The 7,889-nt window shown below is 46.9% G+C and overlaps 1 protein-coding gene across 1 annotated transcript in view; it reads right to left on the bottom strand.

Moving 5' to 3' along the window:
- RUBCNL (rubicon like autophagy enhancer) overlaps positions 1–7,450 on the bottom strand; it is a 43,167-nt gene extending 35,717 nt beyond the window's left edge. The window contains exon 1 of the mRNA XM_033436793.2: positions 7,304–7,450. The gene's annotated coding sequence lies outside the window, so the exon portion shown is untranslated. The remainder of the gene's footprint in view (positions 1–7,303) is intronic.
- Between the last annotated feature and the right edge of the window lie 439 nt (positions 7,451–7,889).

The following is a 7,889-nucleotide window of genomic DNA, read 5'->3' on the forward strand; positions in this document are numbered from 1 at the left end:
CAAAGTAATTTTAAGAATGTCCCCATCAAAATTGTCACAAAGCATGGGATTAATAACCACACAGCTACATATATTTGATCCTATGCCTTTAGAACAGTTGTCCCCAGAACTTTATATGACTTCCTACTTGTAAAAAAAAAAAAAAAACCTTTGCATTTACATCTCCAATATAGGACTATTTACTTATAAACCTTACATATACATAGATATTCTAATACATTGTATAATTATAAAGCATCATTGAAAAGATGCAAGAACATAGCATTTTGTTCTTGTTTTCCAATGAATCATCTTGTACCCTAAAGGTACATAACTTCCACTTTGGGGACCACTGCTCAAGTAATGCTTTACTCAAAAATCAATAACAGGGGCTTCCCTGGTGGCGCAGTGGTTAAGAATCCTTCCGCCAATGCAGGGGACACGCGGTCAAGCCGTGGTCCAGGAAGATCCCATGTGCCACTGAGCAACTGAGGCCATGCACCACAACTACTGAGCCTGTGCTCTAGAGTCCGCAAGCCACAACTACTGAGCCCGTGCACCACAACTACTGAAGCCCGCGCACCTAGAGCCCGTGCTCTGCAACAAGAGAAGCCACCGCATTGAGAAGCCCACACACTGTAACAAAGAGTAGCCCCTTCTCGCCGCAACTAGAGGAAGCCCGCGCGCAGCAATGAAGACCCAACGCAGCCAAAATATAATTTTAAAAAAAGAAACAACAAAAAACATCAATAACAAAAAGGCTTATACATGAATATAATTAGATAACTAAATAAGACTTAGAAAAATAGTAATACAAAAATTTACCCAAAGTAAGGGTGGGTACCTGCACTTGAAAGATAGCTAGATTCCCATATTGGGGCAAAATAAACTGGGGAGCTATATTATTGAACGAAAACAGTCTGACAGTTCCTCAGATGGTTCAACATCCAGTTACCATTTGAACAAGCAATTCCACTCCTGGCTATATACCCAAGAGAAATGAAAGTATATGTTACCACAAAAACTTCTACGTGAATTTTAAAAATCGAGATGTAATTGACACACAGCCGTGTATAAGTTTAAGGTTTACAGCATAATGATTTGATTTACATACACTGTGAAGCAATGATCACAGTATGTTTAGGGAACATCCATCCTCTCGTATAGGTACAAAATCAAAGAAATAGAAAAAAACGTTTTTTCTTCTGATGAGAACTCTTCGAATTTCCTCTCTTAACAATTTTCATATATAACATACAGACGTGTTAATTCTATTATAATCATGTTGTACATTACATCGCTAGCACTTATTTGTGTTATAGCTGGAAGTTTGTACCTTTTGACTAGCTTCATCCAATCCCCCTCCCCTCCCCCTCCAACCTCATCAATGGCAACCACAAGTCTGATCTCTTTCTCTATAAATTTGTTTTTGAAGTATAATTGACCTACAACACTATGTTAGTTCCCGTTACAAAACAGTGATTTGATGTTTCTATACCTACATGAATGTTAATGGCAGTATTATTCATAATAGCTAAAAAGTGGAAACAACCCAAATGTTCATCGACGGAAAAATGGATAAACAAAGTACACTACTGCCATATAATGTAAAATTATTCAGCCATCCTAAGAAGGGAAGTACTAATGCATGCTACAGCATGGATGAGCCCTGAAAACATCCTACTAAGTGAAAGAAGCCAGTGACAAAAATATTTCTTATGTATTTATTTATTTATGAATGAATGAAATGTCCAGATAGGCAAATCCATAGGACAGAAAGCGGATTAGCAGTTGCTTTGGGGGATGGGAAGATAGGGGGTAACAGGTCAAAGGTATCTTTTTGAGGTTTTAAATGTTCTCAAACCAACTGTGGGAATCCTGGCACATACCTGTGAAGACACTAAAACCACTGGATTGTACACTTTAATTGGGTGAATTCTATGTTATGTCAATTCTATCTCAATCTCAGTAATGCTGTTGAAAAAATGAAATGGGCCAAGTATGCATCTCCCTTCAAAAAGGTCTGAGAAGACTACAGAGCACTGGTATTTCGTGTGCCACAGGGATCAAAGGAGCACAAGCTGTAAGTCAGGCTGAGAACAAAAGCACTGAAAGCTAAAAGGGGAAAAAGAGAGTAGATAAAGGGAGTATGGAATAAATGTGCCTGAAGTAGGCATGGAGAAGGGAGAGAGTAAGTAGAAGTGAAAATGCCGAGACTGGACTATGTAGGAAAAAAAACCCAAGGGAGAGTAAGGACAATACCATCAGCATGATGGCTGAATAATGGGGAACCGATTGTCTACACTGAGGGCTCCAAGCGTCCACCCTTATCTTTACACAAGCTCTGCAGGGGAGGTTCTGCTGGTCCCAATTTAGAGATGGGAAAACAAAGTCAAAGAGATTAAGTATCATGGTCATGTTTGGTTAAGTGCCTATCTTTTAGAAATATATACAGAAGGATTTAGAAATAATTGATAGAATTTCTTGCATTTGCTTTAAAATAAAACAGTGCCAGTGGGGGGATATGGATGAAACACAATTGGCCATTTTGATCATTGTTGAAGGTGGGAGAAGGGCACATAGACTGTTCTCCCTACTTAATGGTTGAAATTTTCCATAAGAAAATTCCCAAGTTAAAAAAAAAACCTTCAACATGTGCTATATCTGTCTGTGTCCCTAAGTTACCTCTCTGACCCCCTTATTTACCTCTGTACCCCTACACCTCTATACCCCTCTGCAACCCTACACCACTATACCCCTTTACACCCCTACACCCTCCTACCCCCCCGGTCTTACTCAAATTTACCTTTGGGTTGAGAATTTCCCTATCACCCTGTTAAAAACTGCATCCCTACAAGTATACCCTATCCCCATTTACTGCCATTTTTTTTTGCCACACTGCACAGCATGTGGGATCTTAGTTCCCTGACCAGGGATTGAACCCATGCTCCATGCAGTGGAAGCGTGGAGTCTTAACCACTGGACCACCAGGGAAGTACCTGCCCTGTTTCTTTTTCCATAGCACTCATCATCATCAGTTCATTACTAACACTTAGATGGCATTTACTATGTGCCTGACACTGTTCTAGGCTTTCTACACACACACACACACACACACACACACACACACACACACACACACAGGAGGTTGTTGATCCTCCTAACAACCTATGAGGTAGATATGACAACACTGTTTTTATTTTACAGATGAGAAATTGAGGCACGGTTAGTCAATGGAGCCAGTTTCCCAGCCAGGCAGTCTCGCTGCAAATCCGCATTCTTACCTACAACAGCACAGGGGTGAAGGGAAGACCTTTAAATAGCACGGATCCAAACATCACTCCAGATCATGAAAATTCACCAGGTGCCGACCGGCTGCTGTGAGCCTGGCCACATCAGTAACACTGACACGGTTACCTCCCTCAGCCCAAATCTCCATCAGGACCACAGTCTAAATTAAGAGTGAGAACCTCCCCCAAAAAAGATCTTACATAGGTCACAGGACAGTTCAAATGATTTGACAACTGAACCGTATTGTTTAAAATACCCTTAATATAAGCATATACGGAAGTTCAGGTTTCCTCACCCACCAGATTTAAACTGGCTGTCCCAAAAGCTGTCTTCTAAGAACAATTTCCAAACAAAGAAAGAGAGGATAGGGAAGTAACTTACATATATTTTCAGGACTCGGTTGTTCTCTGACCCACTATAGCTTGTTGGAATAAAAGGATGTAGAATGTAAGGATTAAAAAACAAACAAACAAACAAACACTCCACCCTCCAATTTTCATCACCTGAACGCAACCAGAGAAAAGCACGTGCTGGCTGTGATTACTGAATAGTGTTATTCAATGTTACTTACCAGAAAAACTCTGAGGTCTAATCTGCATTTATCTCTTTTAATAAACGTAATGCTAAGGATCTAAGAACAGAACTCAAGAATTTTTTAAAACAAATTTCAAACATAATTGTTGGGTAAATCACATTGTGTGTAGTCTCCTCCAGCTTTTACTCATTTGCCACCTGCCAGCCTACTGTTAACCGATGACAAAAACACTTTGACTCTGAAACTTCCCTTTACATGCTGAGAAGTATTTCTTTCACACGCTCCATGTTCACGTGAGAAATAAAGCATTCGCTCAATATGGAATTATTATCACTATTTTGTGGATGAGAAAACCGAGGCTCAGAAAAAAGAAGTAAAGACCACACAGCAACTTGGCAGCAAGCTCAGGGTCCTGAATCCCTGCTCCAGAGCCCTTAGTCTCACTCCTGACCACCTGTATGTGTGGGAGAAAACCCAGCGCAGAAGTTAAGAAACAAACACAAGAGTACCAATCAAATGTAATTGTTATGCCAATCTGAGAGAAATTCTCCACTACTAGCTGTGTGACCTTGGGCAAGGCACTCAACATCTCTGTGCTTCAGTTTCTTTACAGACTTTTGTGAGAACTAAATGGATTGTAACATGCATATCGGAGTCTGGCACACAATAGTCTATAAAAGTTAGCTTTATTATCACCCTTTATGTTATTTTATAAAGTATTAGACAATCTAGTTTTTTTTATAAACTTATTTATTTATTCATTTATTTAATTTTTGGCTGCATTGGGTCTTTGCTGCTGCACGCGGGCTTTCTCTAGTTGCGGTGAGCAGGGGCTACTCTTTGTTGTGGGGCGCAGGCTCCTCATTGCGGTGGCTTCTCTTGTTGCGGAGCACAGGCTCTAGGCACGCGGGCTTCAGTAGTTGTGGCACATGGGCTTCCGTAGTTGTGGCTCGCGGGCTCTAGAGCGCAGGCTCAGTAGTTGTGGCGCACAGGCTTAGTTGCTCCGCGGCATGTGGGATCCTCCCGGACCAGGGCTCGAACCCGTGTCCCCTGCATTGGCAGGCGGATTCTTAACCACTGCGCCACCAGGGAAGCCCCTAGACAATCTAGTTTTATTTCCCAATCTCTTAAATGAGTCATCTTTCAACTCCTTTTAGTTAAAATGGAAAAGCCAGTCAGAGGTCTTGTTTGGTATCATGAAAAGATACAATATGACATACAGGCTCTAGCATTGCTCACTTTTATAACCTCTGGAAGGGCTGGACACGCTTATCTCAAATGGACTGCTTAAATTTTAACAGTAACACAACCAACCATGCGAATCTCTCCTTTCAGTATTAGATATATGAATCTAAATTTGGTAATAAGAGAAACTCTTCTAACTTGTCCTTGCTAACATGTGCTATGATTTGTGTGGGAAACATTTCCGGAGCTCTTTACCTAGCTTCCTCTAAAAGCATTCGAATTAAAATGCTTATTCTTGGATGTCTATCCTTGGCTCTGACAGAATTTTCCCCGCGTCAGAAAACAAGAACTCCAACTTCAGAAAGCCAACAATGTTTTCGGAGCTGAACCTGTTCTCCTGAAGAACACGTGCAATCAAATCTAACCCCCCAGCCGCTGCGACAAAGACTTTCAACTTTTGTGCACTCTCCGAGCACCTCCCCCGCTTTGTACCCGCCCTAAAGAAGCTGATGAACAAGACAAAGTTCCTGTCCCCTGATGTCACGCTGATGCTGGGCAGTTTCACGACGGCTGTGCCGTGAAGAGGAACTGCAACAAGAGATTGAGAAACAGACGCATCTCGCCCCTCTGACAGGTAACCCGGAAAAGGCCCGCACTGCCGCGAAGTTCCTGCCTTAACTCGGCTATGAGCAAGGTTCCCTCGGTGTCCAGGAAAAAGGTGTGGGCAGCAATGCTTAATTTGTACAAACCACACTTTATACTTTTCAAAATACCACCCTCCTTCCAATTCTCTTCCAAACCACCCAGTGAGGTGGGGCAGGAACCATCCCCACGCTTCTCACACCGAAGTTCAAAGAGGTTTCCTGACTTGCTGAGACCTCTGCTATTCGGCCTCAGGACAGGTCTAAGAAACCCAAGTCTGCCGACCCTCAGTCCTTTGCACTTTGCCTGCACATCTTCAATTTAAAGATCCTTCCAAATTGCACAGGCATAACACAGGGCAGCTCTTGAATATCCCCTTTCCTTTGAGTCTTCGTTCCCATTAAGGCTAAAGGACCCCTCTTCTGAAGGTGCTCTACCTTCTCCAAGCCGACAGCATCAATTTCGCAGGAGGTCGGTAGCAAACCTCCCGCGCGGCCACGGGCAGGCGGGGTGAGGGTGAAACGCAGCATCCGCTATCCCCGCTGCAATCTCAGCAGGTGGATGTCACACCTGGCGCCCGGACGAAGCCTTGCGCGGCGCTTTCGCACTCTAACGTAGTTCAGTTAAGCAGCCAAAAGTTGCTTGCCACCAGGTTTGGGCGTGTTAGGCGGGTGCTCCTCCGCAGACCTTCGCCTGCTGTGTGGGCGCTTTTTGTGGAACCGGGAAAAGCCACCGAGTCCGGAGCCCAGCGTCCGGGACCACGCAGGGCGCAGGGTTCGCGCTTACTGAGAGTCGCCCTGCGCAAAAGTGCCTGGTGATCCGGCTCCTGCGCCCCTCGGACCCAAGCCGAGCACAGGGTCGTCCCCACCCCCACCCCCTGCAAGGCAACTCCACAAAAATCCGCCACCCTTACCCAGATGCCCCCTCCTACCTTCTCCCGGGGGCGGGGCGGGGAGGGCGGGACTCGGCACTGCCCTGACCTACCTTAGGGTCCCCCGAGTCTCCGCTCTGTGCTCGCCTATCTGGCGTCCCTCCCCCTCTCCCCGCACCTCCCGCAGCTCTCGCGTCCCCGGCCCCGCCTGGCTCAACCAAGCGGCGGAAAACCATGTGGGCGCCGCGCGGCGTCTCGTCTCTGGCGCGGCTCCGAGCCGCGTTGCGCGGTCACTGCGCCCCCAAGCGGCCGAGAGAGGGAACGAGGAGGGGGAAGCGGCGCCCTGACGCCGCCACCCCCATCTCCCCGCGCCAACCAAAAAATCCGGGGCTCCGGCAGCAATCCGAGAAGCTCCCCAGGGAAGCGAAGCGCCACTCCCCGGCCTGCTGCTCGCGGGGAGACGCCAAAGAGGCGAGCTGGAAGCCACTCGGGCCCCCTGCGCTCCCCCCGACACCGGGCCCTGGGTGATGCGGGCTGGGGACCGCCGGAGCAGCTGTGCTCCCTTCTCCCTCGGTTCCCTCCGGAAATCCCACCCTACCCCTCGCTGGGGGCCCAGATGGAACCGCGCTTTCCGGGGTCGAAACGAGATAATCACACACCTGGCGGACTTAGATGTCCAACCCCAAAGCGCAAAGCATTCGTCTTCAGCGTCAGTGCTATTGCCTGAAATGATCTTCCTTAGTAATTTGGATTCAAGTCTGCACTGCAATCAATGGGCCCAGCGGGGACCTGCAACTTACCCGGAGCGCGAGCCGCGTCTTTCTGACCTCAGCGGGCTGCTCCCCGCGGAACTCCACTCCGAGGACGCCACCGCCAGCATCCGTTCAACCTAATCGTCCTTGTCCGCCCGCAGCAAGGGTTTGGAAACCCATCACAGCTGTGCCGCGCAGAGCACGCAGATCGCAGTGGAGGCTGGCGAGAAGCAGCCAACCAATACAGAAAGTTTTCACAAATAGAAACATAAGCCCTGACAGTACGGCTGAGTGCACGGCGTCCCTCGGCCCCTAGGGAGCTTCAGCGCGCTCCAGCAGCGCCCTAACGTCTCTAGGGGAAAGAATCTCCCAGTTACCTGCTCTGGTAACAACACGCAGGTGAACCAGTCCTGGCCCTTCTGCTCGGTAAAACCAAACCCGCACCGCAATCCTTTTGGTTCCCTGGCTTTGTCCTTTGTCACTTCCAGGAACATGGAAGTGACATTGTGGAACCATGTCAGAGGTATTTTTGGCTTTATTTGCCAGGGGTCTCTCTGAAACATCCCCCTCCTTGGCGCAGCCTGGCGTGGAGTTAGTTAAGGCGCGGCGCCGCGTAGACGCTGCTTCTTCAGAT

Source organism: Orcinus orca, chromosome 18 (assembly GCF_937001465.1).
Source record: "Orcinus orca chromosome 18, mOrcOrc1.1, whole genome shotgun sequence".
In the NCBI taxonomy this organism is placed as follows: domain Eukaryota; kingdom Metazoa; phylum Chordata; class Mammalia; order Artiodactyla; family Delphinidae; genus Orcinus; species Orcinus orca.